This window comes from Gymnoscopelus microlampas, assembly GCF_963454915.1.
Source record: "Gymnoscopelus microlampas genome assembly, chromosome: 12".
Classification (NCBI taxonomy): Eukaryota; Metazoa; Chordata; class Actinopteri; order Myctophiformes; family Myctophidae; genus Gymnoscopelus; species Gymnoscopelus microlampas.
In genome coordinates, this window is record NC_139949.1 from 31,587,198 (window position 1) to 31,602,770 (window position 15,573).

At 41.0% G+C, this 15,573-nt stretch overlaps 1 protein-coding gene across 4 annotated transcripts in view; it reads left to right on the plus strand.

Moving 5' to 3' along the window:
- npas2 (neuronal PAS domain protein 2) overlaps positions 1–15,573 on the plus strand; it is a 49,873-nt gene that overhangs the window by 8,675 nt on the left and 25,625 nt on the right. Inside the window, exon 1 of one of the 4 annotated variants that reach the window (XM_084073667.1) lies at positions 8,509–8,632. The exons of the other annotated variants lie outside the window; for them this stretch is intronic. The gene's annotated coding sequence lies outside the window, so the exon portion shown is untranslated. Of the gene's footprint in view, positions 1–8,508; positions 8,633–15,573 lie in introns of those variants that run through there. 4 annotated transcript variants of the gene reach the window in all.

Sequence of the window (15,573 nt, forward strand, 5' to 3'; positions counted from 1 at the left end):
AGTACCAACAAGTTATATACTGTATAGCTTGGCGGCGTAGCACGAAAATCGTTCAATTTTGTGATTAAAGCGCCAAATTTGGCAGAAGTGTTGATTGATATATTAGAAACAAAACTGGATATTGGGACATCAGAAATTCTCACCCTTGTGGGCGTGGCAGGCATTTTTCAAAATGGCCACCAAACCTTCCTAAATCACCCTCTAGCAGCTACAGATTTTGCCTTAGGAAGCTGAAATGTTGCATGAAGGTCAAGTATATGTTTGTGAAGCTGTGTGTGCGTGTTCGTGTCAATTGGTTAAAAGGGGGTGTGGCAATGGGAGTGGCCGATCAAAGAAATTGCATAACTTTGATATAGATGTACAGATTTTCACAAAATGTTGTGGAAAGGTTGGTCATGAACAGCTGAGTAACTGCTCATACCATCTTCCAAAAAGGGGGTGTGGCAGTGGGAGTGGCCTATGGGGTACCAAAACAATCGTTCATTTTATGATGAAAGCACCACATTTGTCGGCTCTGTTGATAGATATACCGGTATGTTGAACAAAACTGGATATTGGGACATCACAAATTCTCACCCTGGTGGGCGTGGCAGCCATTTTTCAAAATGGCCACCAGCGGTTGATCAAATCCTCCTAATTTTTGTCCTAGTAAGCTAACATGTTGCGTGATGTATGTGAGTATGAAGGTGTGTGGGTGTGTTCATGCTAATTACCTAAAAGGGGGCGTTGCAATGGGAGTGGCCTAGTTAGCAGCAATATTTTGGGAGAATTGTTCAAATAGTGATACAAGTTGGAAATTTGGTACAAATCTTTGGAGATCACGCTTCGATTTAGAAAACCGGGCCACTCCTAAATCAAAGATGGCAGCCATTTTTTTTCAAGATGGCCGCAAACACTGTTTTTGCATTTCTGCATATCTTTTAATTATTTGAGGTCAATCACCAAATAGCACTCCCATAGTATGTTTTTGAACATTTTAAAACAGGAGTTACCATTTCTAACCATCTAAATTAAAACATTTCAAAAACACGCCATACAACTGTGCTCACAGTCAAACTCAACGACAAAATCTCATGACTTCTGAACATGTATAAATGTTTTCCCATCTAGTTCTGTGTCTTCCTCTGTGACTCCAGCCACCCGCATGTCGTCTCTCACCGCATCCTTAAACCACCGCTTTGGCATTTGGCCTTTCGTCAGTGCCACCGTTTCCAAGCCGTACAGCCTCATGGCTGGTCCCCCTACCGTCCTATACATCTTCCCTCTCACTGGTATCCTTCTGTTACAAATAACTCCTGCATACAGAAAAACATCACATGGATGCACCTGGGACATATCAGTGTTGTAGCCTGGGGTTGATCGGTGTTTCGGGTCTCAACATGGGTGGTGGGTACGCAACATACACCCTCGCTGAGGTGACCCGGGCTGGGGTTTGTCAAGCGCCCGACTTACATCCCAGTAGCTACCCACGGTCAGTCCTCTTAGGGCAAGACAGGGCCTCTCAGGCCGCTTATCCGGGGCTACTCTGCCAGGACTGGGGGAGAGCGGAGGATATGGCATGTGGAGGGACTAGGCTCTGTGGATGGCCTCCTGGCCGGGCTCCTCCTTCGTCTCACCAGGTCCAGGACCTGAGCGTTGCACCAGACTCCCCTGTTCTAAACATTTAATTCTGGCGTGATGGTTTCTTGGGCCGTGGTGGTACTACAGGCTCCACTTGCAGCTTGCTTGAATAGCCCTCCTTAAAGGCCTCACCATGGATTTGTTGGGCTTCCTCCTCACGGAAGACACAGGCTAGGGCGCTAACCCATATTGCTCCCGGATGCTGTCTACATTCCGGCTGTCAACCGTCTCTCCAGTGGTCACCAAACTATTCCTGGTTGTCACATAGTCTATTCCTTTGAGCCACTATGCATAGAATAACACCGACACTGTCCTCCATCCGTTCCCTCAAAGTACTCCTTCCATTTTCTCAACACACCGTCTTTGGTTAATAGAACATTTCCAGCCATCCTTCATCACCTTAACCTCTTGCTCATCCTTCCCATCTCAGTACCTGTCTAAACAATCGGTGCAGGTCCTTTTCTCCCTCCTTGGTGTCCAACCTTTCATACAACTTCTCAAACTCTTTTCCTTAACCCTCACCACTGTTGTCTCCGCCTTACCCCTTATCTCTTTGTACTCCTCCCTACTTTCTTCATCTCTCTGGCTGCCTTTCTTATCTCCTCCCTGAGCTCCACAGAGCATTGTTCTTTCTTCATCTTCACACCTAACATCAGCTCCCAGTACCTACCACAGGACTCAAGCCATGCTACTCGATATGCTGAGTTGGCACCTTCACCGTAAATTGTAACTCCTATTTGAAAATGTTCAAAACATACTATGGGAGTGCTTTTTGGTGATTTGGTAATTTACCTCAAATAATTATAGTCAGAATTATGCAGAAATGCAAAAACAGTCACATTTTGGCAGCCATCTTGAAAAAAATGGCTGCCATCTTTGATTTATGACTGGCCCGGTGTCCTAAATCGAAGTGGGATCTCCGAAGATGATTTGTACCAAATGTCTCGCTTGTATCACCATTTGAACAATTCTCCCAAAATATTGCTGTTAACTAGGCCACTCCCATTGAAACGCCCCCTTTTAGGCAATTAGCATGAGCACACCCACACACCTTCATATTCACATACTTGAGCAACATTTCAGCCTACTAGGACAAAAACTAGGAAGATTTGATCAACTGCTGGTGGCCATTTTGAAAAATGGCTGCCACGCCCACCAGGGTGAGAATTTGTGATGTCCCAATATCCAGTTTTCAGGGTCCCCACACATTTTTAGCAATGAATTTCCAAAACTTTTCCAGAATATTTAGCCCAATTTCCAGGCCTATATAACAATCATTCGGCGCAATAATGTGTCTCTTACTCCTATGTAGAATGCCCAAAGATAGGCAGTGTAGCAAAAATAAAGTTTGAGACATACATTAGGCTGCCGTCACACAGCCCGTTCGGCGAAAAACTACTTATGTTACATATTTCGTGTGATATTATTCATGTTTATGAAAATGTTTTGTTTTAACAAAATCAATAGCCAAAAACAATTTCAATTCAATTCAATTCAATTTTATTAAAGTGTCAAATCACAACAAGTTGTCTCAAGACACTTTACATGTAGAGAAGAGACCCAACATCCCACCCTGAGCAAGCAATTTTGCGACAGTGGCAACGAAAAACTCCCTCTTAATTCAACAGGAAGAAACGTCAGGCAGACCCTAGGCTCTAGGGCGGGGGCCTTCTGCCTCGACCGTGTTGGGGGAAAGAAGAGAGAGAGAAAGGGAGAGACAGAGGAGAGACAGAAAGAGATACAGTGCAAGCAGTAACAATAACAATAATAGCAAATATAATAGTGTAAGATACTAGCATATGATAGTATAATATAGTACAGCAATAGTGTGTATGCAGTATATAATGGAATAATATAAAAATGTTTAAGATAATATAATATGCGGTATAGTGTAGTGTAGTAGAAGTCCACGGTCGTGTCCAGGTCGTGCTCCATGGAGAGAGGCCCGGTCCGGTCCGCAGTCACAGTCTTGAGCCGCAGCTGGGGGTCCGTAGTAACAGTCCATAGACTCCATGGAGAGGCCCAGGCCCGGTCCGCAGTCACAGTCTTGAGCCGCAGCTGGGGGTCCATAGTAATAGTCCATGGACCTGCGACGTGGGTGGTAGAAGAAACTCCGGGGAACGAGTCCCCGGTTGTAGAATTAGTGGCAGGCCTTACTAGAGCGTGAATCCGTACAGGGTTAATTACGATTGTACCAATGGGACACAAACCCACACAACCAAAGGGAGGACGAGAAGAGAGAGGACGAGGGGAGAGAGGAGAAAGGGGAAGGTGGGGGAGAGAGGATGACTATAGGGGGACTGAGTCTATACACTTCGGCTATAGGCTTTATCATAGAGAAAGGTTTTTAGTCTAGTTTTAAATATACAGAGTGTGTCTGCTTTACGGACTGAGACTGGGAGAAGGTTCCACAGCTGAGGTGCTTGAAACTTAAATGCTCTACCTCCTGTTCTAGTTTTTTGGGGGTTTACTGGAACCGTAAGCCTTTTTTCATACTGTGGACGCAGTGGTGTTCTGGCTGGTTTACGGGGCTCGATGAGTTCTTTGAGATATACTGGTGCCTGTCCATTGAGAGCCTTGTATGTGAGGAGGAGAACTTTAAACTCTATTCTGTATTTAACCGGGAGCCAGTGCAAAGAGGCCAATGAAGGAGTGATATGATCTCTTCTTCTGGTTCCTGTCAGTATGCGCGCAGCGGCATTCTGGACAAGCTGCAGGCTATTTAGGGACTTACTTGCATAGCCAAATATTTTTCCAGGACCCTTGATAAATTCCAGGACCTTTGATGATGTTTGATCAATTTCAAACCTTTTCCAGTACTGGATTTTTTTAAATTTTATTTCAAAATATTTCCAGGAATTTCATGACCGTGGGGACCCTGAGTTTTGTTCCCAATATATCAATCAACACTTCTGCCAAATTTGGCGCTTTAATCGTAAAATTGAACGATTAGGCGGATTTCTTGTGCCACGCCGCCCCACTAGTATAGGTAACACAGCATTTGAACTAAACTAAGCATGTCAATCAAAGAAATAAATGAGCCCTACCTTTATACAATGATTTGAAGCTTTCTGCCTTTTGCTCCTGCATATTGTTCAACAATTCGGGAACCGTAGATTTTGTGTGCCTTCTCTATTTGTAAAATCCCCAAGTTCGACACCTTTGAAACTGTTCCTTTGTTCTTAAGTCTGTAGTTGTCTCAACCTTTGCGTTTCGAGTGCACACACACACACACACACACACACACACACACACACACACACACACACACACACACACACACACACACACACACACACACACACACACACACACACACACACACACACACACACACACACACACACACACACACACACAGAGTCTCATTTTAGGTGGTAGCTGATTTAGCTAGATTTTCTTACCTTAATAAAAATGGTCATAAATACTATATGCTTCCAGTCGCTAGTTTAAAGTCTCCTTTCAATCATCATGATATGCGTTTTGGTAAACTATGGTCCCATTTATTTTAAAATTGACGATAAAGTAGGTTATGCTCTAGGAGTGGCGGGATGATTTGATTGACAAGCTACACAACCAATAGCATTCATTCCCCGCCCCCGCTCTTGATTGATAAGCTACCCAACCAATAATGGTCTGGTGGCATTCTGCAGGATATGACGCGATATGACGTGATATTGAAAGATTGCTGAACAATCGGCTTCATTTTCGGTTGAAAGCAGAGGTGTGGCTTTGTCCATCTCTTTTATACAGTCTATGTTTTTGACCAGAAAAATAAAAACATTTTAGTTACTCCACTGTGCCCCCTACAGATCTGGTTAATGGAATTTTTCTATTGACCAGATATTTCCTTCGGGTGAAATATTTTCTTTTCTGGCCAAAAAGTGTATTTTATTTCCCACTAAGGAAAGTAGGCTTTCAACATCTTAAACCCGTCTTTGTTTTGGTGAGTAGCAAAAGTGTATTTTTTATTTTGACTAGAGATGAGAGGCTGCGGCTGCTGCGCTACCGGGGGTGTGCGGGCAGCGGCTCAAAAGTAACATAGCGTTAAGAAGAACTCCTTCTAACGTTAGAAGAGCTGGATGAAACCTAATGGTTTTGGCAGGACCTGTTGTACACTATTGTAGCCCACTGATCTACATGTTGATAGATAGGTTGTTGATTAAAGGGGCAGTCTTGAATCATTCATATTGGGAAATTGCCCAAGGTTTATTTATTGTTGAATGATTATTGCTATTGTAAGTTTCAGTGTTGTTTGTATTTTCTGTTTTATAGCCTGTCATAAAATCGTGGACGTTTGACAAAACATTTGGAGATAGTGAATTATGATAGGCCTATAATTAATGAGTTATATTGGCTATAGAAGTTGCAAACCCGATTTAAATTTTAAGTCAAGCCAGGAACTGAACAACATAGAAACACATGAGAAACTAGAAAAAGTGCTCCTCGGAGCACAGGTCTCCGCCAGGTCAGGTACGTTATTGTGGCCTCCTGGTGGCGCTATAATAGGCCAATGTGAAAAGGGTGCAATTTCTTCTTAGGCCTTTCACAGCAATCGGACACTGCATTCATGATTTGTGGCATTTTGTTTCAAAAATCCAAAACGTTTTGCTAAATTAGACCTGCTGGTGGCGCTATAACAGGCCAATGTGAAATGGGTGGCATTTCTTCCTTGGCCTAGTGGGAATGTGCGTGTGAAATTTCACGGAAATTGCAAGCTGCATTCATGATTTGAGGTATTTTGTTCAAAACAGACCAATCCTGCAAACTTTGGAAGCCAACCTTAGTCAATCAGGATGGAATATGGGAAATCGGACAGATCCAGGTTGATCACATGACGTTTGGATAAAATCTGTAGGAGTAATGTCAAAAAAATGGGTTCTGCACAAATCGGCCTCCTGGTGGCGCTATAACTGGCCCATGTGAAAAATTTGGGGCAGAGGTTCTGAATTGGTATTGAGGGAATGTGTGTGCACAGTTTCGTAGCGAGCGGGCCAATAGAGCGTCGCAGTTCCCGCCCACTTCCAGTTGCCGGAAGTAAATACTCAATGCATTTTTCCCATTGACTTTTCCGAAAATATTTATATAAATTAATTTAAGCCTAGAATCAAGCCATCCAGGATTCTGGTGAATCATGACCATAAAACATTTGATTCTGTGAAAAAAACTTTTTTGAAAACGGCAAAACAAAGGGTATTTATTAAACATAGTATATCATATCATTAAATATAACATTTAAAAAATCACAGAAAAAAAGGTTTTATGGTCATGATTCACCAGAATCCTGGATGGCTTGATCCTAGGCTTAAATTCATTGATATAAATATTTTTGGAAAAGTCAATGGGAAAAATGCATTGAGTATTTACTTCCGGCACCCGGATTCTGCGCAACTGCGATGCTCTATAGTGCCGGAGATTAGCTGGGAAATTGGGAAATTGCCAAACACACACACACACACACACACACACACACACACACACACACACACACACACACACACACACACACACACACACACACACGGACGGACGGACGGACAGACGGACAGGGGGTAAAACATACTCTCTCGCCATGCCTTTCGGCCTGGCGGAGACAATGAAGTATAGCCTGCACGAGGAAATCACGCATAACAAGTTGTTTTGTTTGCTGACTGTCACTGCACCACAGTGATTGGTCAGGATGTTTCTATTATCTCGCCTACATCCACACTTCGGATCTTCTTACCGGGTGGAGCTCCGCTACGTTAAATGTAAACCTGAAGAGGATCAAAAGGCAGCTTATATCGTCGTTGAACTTGAGAGGAGTGCACCGTTCAGTTGAACATAGACTGTGTTGAGTGTGTTCCAATCGCAAAATCCCTTTTTATTTTATTTTGTAGGCTGCAATGAATCAATCGCCTCGAATCCGTTCAGTAATAATACCATTAGAGTTAGAGCCGCGTGTTAAAAGTGATCTGCAATAGGCACGTGTTACAATGTAAACATCTGTTTACCCCGGTCAGTAGACCTCCATTTAACTCTGAGAGTCTAGTATAAGGGTAGAGGGTATACAATGTAACGAAATGGTCCATTTGGTCCATTTGTACACTCCCGAGTTAGATTACAATAGGATTCTACGCAGTGATGTAAAGTAACTAGGTACATTTACTCAAGTACAGTACAATTTTGAGGTATTTTTACTTTACTGGAGTATTTCCAGTTTTCAGTACTTTTACTTCTACTCCACTACATCTCAGAGGCAAATATTGCACTTTTACTCAACTACACAATTAATTGAAAACTTTAGTTACTAGTTACTTTGCAGACATAAATTATTCTATTATAAAACCTATTTGAAAATGGCCGATCTACAAGCTCACAAAGGTTTATGCATTGTGAGCTTGTAGATATGCTATTTTCAAACATTTTAGTACTTTTACTTTTGGTACTGTAAGTATATCTTGATGCCAATACTTTTGTACTTTTACTCAAGTAACATTTTGAACACAGGCCTTTTACACTTGTGTAACAGAGTATTTTAAAATTGTGATATTGCTACTTTTACATAAGTAAAATATCTGAGTACTTCTTCCACCACAGGATTCTACTGGTTAGTTTCAGCAGTGTGATTATGATGATGTCGTTAGAGCGAGTATTGAGCTACCAGCTGACCTACTTTCTCTCAGTGCTGTTTACAAGCGGCTGCCAGCGAACAGACTGGAGGATGTTGAAGTGCAGGGTTTAATGGAAAAAGACGGACGGCGCTCAGAATCCAGGAAAGGATCGCGAATGGAATTCGGTCATATGTTGATTAATAATAATAAGGGTAGACTTCTTTTGACTGCTGCTATAATTGCGACCAACCACATTAAATAATGTGGTTATGCAATTGAACGTTTTCTGACGTCTGTGGTGATGATGATGAGTCAAGAAGCGTAGTTGCACATTAACAGCTATGCCGTAGTTTACTATGAGTAGGTTTACCAAAGTGAACTATATGGATCTCTGTTTCTACTGAAGACTCGTTTTCAAGGTATGTGAGTGATATATCATTTTAGATTGTTTTATGTCATTGTAATGCGTTTTATGCCACTGTAAGAGGCTGTCACACACGTTGTCATGTCCCATGGTACCGGTTTTGAATTGTTATAACATCAAAGTTCATGTGCGGCCCTCTTTCAAATGACACTGGAGGTGGTCTATCTCATGATTAGCCTACAACACCCAGTTAATCATTTTCTAGAGGACCTAGACTGTGTATGCTGTAGATATTGTTGGTTAAACTATACTTCTATATTTGAGACTGCTTCACAGACCCATGGGTCTGTGAAGCAGTCTCAAATATACTCTATGATTTAATTCTACAATATGCAAGTGTCCTGGTTAGAACATATAGAATAGATAACCCATATTCTGCATTCATGACCAGCTCTGGAGTGATTTTCATTATTGATTTTCCTCTGGTCATTATTAGTTAAATTACAATATAAAAATAGCTCAAAGAAATACATATATTTGTAATTGAGTATAAGCATTATTACTGAATGCTCTTTCAGGGCTATTCTTACTTAGTTATGATCATATGAAGTCCACAATTCCATATATTGCAGCCATTGCCATCTTATGGTTAGAAATACATCTTGAGTGACTTGTGTTGTTTTGAACTCTGTGGACATGATGTCTTGAATTCACATCAAGAATTGGATTCTGAATGAATGAGATGGCTTGAGTTTAGCCAGTGTCACTGTGTGTGGACGTTATGTGCAATGCATGTTGAAGGTAAAGGTCATTGAGTCCATTGGTGGGCCCGCCCCTCCCCTACATTGTTTTCCTTTAGAAGGCCTAAGGAATGGAAGTGTTGTGACGTTTCCTTATCACTTGAGGCCACTACCCTGCCTCCGAATGTACCATGAGAGGGTATACATCCCAACACAAGAAGTCAAAACATTGAAGTCAACAAACTATCCATTTTCAAATAGGAAGAGCTGCTCACATAACTACTAATACTACTATAACTACATAACAGAAATAGAGCTGACATGGGTTTAGTATACACTGTGAGGTTCGAATATTATGATAATAATACTGATGATAATATTATTATGATGTTATGATTATGATAGGCCTATAAGCCAGGCATTACTTACATCTACAGTGATTGGTGTCAAACGGACGTTCAAAACTGTTCCATGATATAATAATATATCATGATAGTTAAAGGAAAATAAGCCCTTTCAAACCATGGTGTTTGAAATGGCATACTGTTATGACAGCCATGACAAAATGGTGGCTTGACTTTGAATATACATTGGGTATACACTATACAGCAGCTCAAACTAGGAGTTAGAACAAGCAGATGTATTACATGTAATGTAATGACGTAGTAGACCTTACTTTTCAATGTTTGACCATGAAAAAGCTATCATCTGGGATAACTGGGAGTTGGCAGTGTAGATTTAGCTGTTCTATACATACATTTGTTTTCCACATATTTCACTTGCACACATTTGTTCTTTATATGAATGTCGATGCTTGAAGAAATTTCAGTAAAACATACCCAGCTCCAGGAATGTTTGTCTCAAGACTTGAGCTGTCACTACAGCATGAGATACAAGTAGAGGTTTTTCAGACAAGGTAGTTAGTTTGCAAAGCGGACAAGAACAGCCACTACCTCTGAGAATAGTCTCAGATTAGCTAGTAGTTTGCTAAAAAGATCTGAACACTTACTCTGGTAATACAAACCAGAGTGATTTCCATTTGCTTTTTTGCCATTAGACAGAAAGCATGAGCTATCATAAATTGGATCGACGGACTATGATTTGTTCATTTTATTGTAGGATTTTTGAAAGATTTCACCTATAATGACATGCCTAAAATAGAGTTGTCAGGTTTAAAGGGGTTAGTGGTTAACTTATGAAGAAGAAGAAGAAGAAGTCAAAAAGAAAGAATAGAACATGATTTTCCTTGAAAGTTTCCTTCCAAATTAACCCCTTTCATAGGATATGAATGAACATCATCAGTAGACATTTACTGTCTTGCATTGACGGTGTTATGCTGACATTTTGCTTGTGGCAACCACTTACGCCATATGCTTATTTCCAAAGATCCTTTAAATTTTTTTTAAAGAATGACGGGTTGTACGTTCTTAAGTAATAACTCTTTCACAACTGTTAAAACAGGGAAATCGTGGATGAGATACAACATGTGCACAAAAGACGGCGTGACCATCACATAGTCAATGTTGAGAAGCTGTGTTTTATTAATTTACCACAAACCATTCACCTAGTGTCCAAGGGTGAGTGACCACAATTTGAGACTGGTGTGGGGCAGTCCATAAGATGTTTTTATTTTACAATGAAGCCATTTTAGGGTAAATTAAAGGATCTTGAATGGATGCTATCTCTAGCATGCTTTTGTTTATCAGTGCAATTTTATATTCATATGTTTTGTAAAAACATAATTATAGTTAGGTTTCATATCAACACAGTTTAAACATTAAAACATTTAAAGCTACAGTCCCAGACTTAGTTCAATGAATAAAAGGTTATTTTAACCAATCTGTATGGTAGAGTAGAGTATGTTAAGATGTAACGACTTTAGCACATCTACTGTGCTTAGAGGTGGTCTCCCTACTCTTCCATTGAAATATTTTAGACCCTAGTGCGAGTAGGACATCAAATAAAGTTATTTGAAGCAGATGGCATACCGGATAGGACAGGACACTAGACGTGCCACCATCTTTATTGTAGTTCGGACATTATAGCAATTACAGAGAAACAACAGATATATAGGCCTAACTTACGCATTTTATCTTTATGTGGTCTGTTCTTAAGTTATGGTTGATAGTAGTGTAACACTGACACTGTACCATATTCCATCATCAGAAATAAGCAGGAAGGAGTAGGAGTGAATTGCAGCAACAGTAGTGTGTTGCCCTCAGAACTGAAACAAGTGTATGTCCCTGCTAGCAAGCATAAGGTTTCAATTCTTCCATTAAACTCTACTGTATTACCCTGTAACAGCTTATTTCCTGAGGGTTTATGTACAGTACCATGAGAAACCCGGAGCACGAGAGAGTATGCATCTCCCTCTCTTTTTACAGTATACTGTATTTACAGTACATTCCGGGTTTGGTCATGAACGTGAACCTGAGTGTATTTACTCCTCTGTCATGAGTTCAGGTAACCAATTTAAGACTTGAACCCCTCAGGGCATCTGTAACCAGAGCCTGGTGCTTTGTAGTGGTAAACTTTGCAAGGTGTGGTTTAACCTCAATGCATTCAGTGAATGTGGGTTTGTTTGTGAGGCTGAATATCACAACGTTGTTTAGAATAAGGCTGTATACTGTATGTTAATTGAGCAGGTGCCCTGCATCATCTTAATCCTAAACTCAGAAACAAAGTTTAATTATAACATTTTGAGGAAAGGTTTGCTTCCACAGTTGACGTCCCCAAGGCTGTCTTGCTTTATTGTCAGTGATGATTGGGCCTGAAATGCAGGATCTTCTGTGTTTTCTTACTAGGCTTGTTTGTAGGCTACTCAATCCTCAATATTTGATCAGTCTGTTCTCTTTCAATGTCTTCTGTAAAATAGGAAAAACAAACTGGGTAGAGGGAAACATTTTTCTGCCAACACAGAACATGCACGCACGCACGCACGCACGCACGCACGCACGCACGCACGCACACACACACACACACACACACACACACACACACACACACACACACACACACACACACACACACACACACACACAGAGGTCAGAGGAAAGTTCAATGCACAATCTGGTGTCAGGGTTTAATCGTTTAATCATTGCAACATTTGTGTTTGTTTTGTCGAATCTAGCATACGGAACATACTGTAAAGGAAGTTTCATAAATATCTTGGATATTTGAAGGGTTGCATGCTTTCTAGGATGATGATATTATACAAATCAAAGCTGTTACATGTACAGTACATTTACATAATACAACTGAGGATATTATTTCAGCTGATGTTCCTTGGTGGCAGTTGGCAAGTGACATAAGCAGTCAGTGTGCATTGGTCAAATCCAGTTAATTATCCAACGGTGTTGGGCATTTATAAACATAGCTGTAGGGCTAGAAAAACAAATCTGCTCTTTGAGAGAAAATTCCAAAGGAGTTAACAGTACACTCATATTTAAATTAGCCTATTGTCCAATGTCCAAGTTTGTTTTGTCATTGTTAATGCAGACCAAGGATAAACATGTCATATTTATTTTTTATTATCAGAAAACCTTTTGGACATGTGAGACATGACAGAGGTCTGGTTAACTCAGGTCACATTCACAAGGCAAAAGTTAGTGCTGCACCACCAGTCAGCCCAAAATGTCACATTTCTAGCTTTCTGCATCTTATTCATTAAACACAGACCAATTTCTGGATGCAGTATTTTGTTATAAATGGATGTCAGCCTAGTTTGTGTAATTATCTAACTCTACTCTAATCTCTCCTAAAAAACACTCCTGGGATATATGCAGTGGAGTGTAGGGCAGGCTACATCATAGCATTAGCTGCAGGCATTTAATTTCCAATTTAATACTATCTCACTAAACAGGATTATTGATTTTCTTTTGTGCTGTCTAGCATAAATAACTGTTTTTTAGCATCTTGACAATTTAACTTGTAGGATTTTAAGATTTTTCGTCTGGCATTTCAGTTATGAGCTAAGACTGTGGGAATCACACTATTTTCTTTAGCCTCAGTGAGCTGCTTACCCCCTGCCTCATTGCTGCTTATGTTTTTCTTTCTCTTTAGTATTCATTATCTTGTGCAAGAAGATGTTTGTTTATTTTTTTGATTAATACTTTGTTTTGTATTGCAGAATTAGAGCAATTTTAATTAAAACCTAAAGAGGTTATGTAACTTAATATGAAATTAAAGGAGTAGTTCACCCAAAAAATGACAAATTGTCTCCGCCAGGCCAAAAGGAATGGCGAGAGAGTATGTTTTGCACCCTGTCCGTCCGTCGGTGTGTCCTGTCTGTCCGCGAGCAGCTAATCTCCGGCACCATTGGCCTGGTCGCTGCGAAAATGTGGACACACAGTCAATTCAGAACCTCTGCCCAAATCCGATTTTCCATATTCCATCCTCATTGGCTAAGGTTGGCTTCCAAAGTTTGCAGGATTGGTCCTCAAATCATCATCATCATCTCAAATCTGGCGGAGTTTTCGGTAGGAGACTCAATTAACCTGCATTGACCCCGCCGGTCATCAAATTATTGGCATAGGAATGCGACAAAAACAAAAAATGTTCCATGAATTCAAGGCTTCTTTGGGTGTTTTGGGGGGGAACTACTCCTTTAATTGTAAATTAAACTAGAAAAAGTGCTCCTTGGAGCACAGGTCTCCACCAGGTCAGGAAATCGCAAGCTGCGTTCATGATTTGAGGCATTTTGTTCAAAACGGACCAATCCTGCAAACTTTGAAAGCCAACCCTAGCCAATAAGGATGGAATATGGATAATCGTGGAGATCCGTGTTGATCACATGACTATAGAGATACTGTGTACCGTTTTGCATGATGTTTGGATAAAATCTGTAGGAGAAAATGGGTTATGCACAAATCGGCCCATGTGAAAGATTTGGGGCAGAGGTTCTGAATTGGCATCCAGGGAGTGTGTGTCCACAGTTTCGCAGCGACCGGGCCAACGGTGCCGGAGATTAGCTGCTCGCGGACGGACAGGACACACGGACGGACGGACAGGGTGCAAAACATACTCTCTCGCCATGCCTTTCGGCCTGGCGGAGACAACAATGTGAGTAATAACCTTCACAAGTTAGAATGTCACTGTCATTTGATGCATTTCTAGAGTAATGTATCCCGGTAGAGTGGAGTGTTTTGCATCAGTCACAAATACATCCAAAGCAAATGCATTCTAAATGTGAAACCACCAAATGATCAGTGATTGTTTTTTTCACAGCAGTGTGGCGCTAGTGGTTCAGGAGGTAGAGTGGCCGCCTGGGAGCTGGAAGGTTCCCGGTTCAATCCCCAGCTCCTCCTGGCTGTGTGTCGAAGTATCCATGAGCAAGAATCTTAACCCCGAGTCCCTCAGGGCTCAATACTAGTGTGTTTTATGTTATTGTGGGGAAAGCTTTCGTTGAAAATAGCCGATCGACAAGCTCACAATGCAACGCAACATGTCACGTTGTGAGCTTGTCGATCTGCTACTTTCAGCGGAAGCTTTCCCCACAATACCGATGCTGGGGTTAACCCCTAACTGCTCTGCCTCTGTCATCGCTGTGTGAATGTGTGCTAGCTTACATTGTGTAACACTGTATACTTGTTATGTGCCGTTGCAGTGTGTGTGTGAATATGAAGTATGTTGTAAAGCGCTTTGAATGGACTTGAAAGGCACTATATAAAGGCAGTCTATTTTCCATTTACCACATGGCCATGTGTATTGTGTATGCTGTATTGATGTGGTACCAATAGGAGATATAACAGGCAAACGTTGATCAAAATAACAATTCTTCTATATTCATTCATACATTGTGTAGACTTAGGTAATGCAAGTGTTTAACAATAATTAAACTCTTGAGAGCGTAAAATGAAAAAAAAAAAAAAAAAAAACGCTCTCAAGAGTTAAAGATCTACCAATTAAGGGTCCATTTGGTTACCAACTCTCCATCATTTAGCTGGGGGCGGTCCCTGGACCACTGGTTGAGAACCACTGGGCTAAAGGACATCCAGTGGCATCATCTTCTGTTGGTCAACTATCAATGTCATTTACTGTTAGCACAAACAAGCAGTACAGTATGAGAAGTTCTGGCATGGTAACTGCCCAAAACAGTATATTATAAAGATTAATACATGTATTGTATTAGTAATAGTATACTGTATGGAACTGGGACACAGCAGCATACTTATCAGACCAGAAGAGTAGAGAATAAGCACTCTCAGAAATATGAATATGGCCACCAGCTGCCAACTGAGGAGTAAATGATACAGAG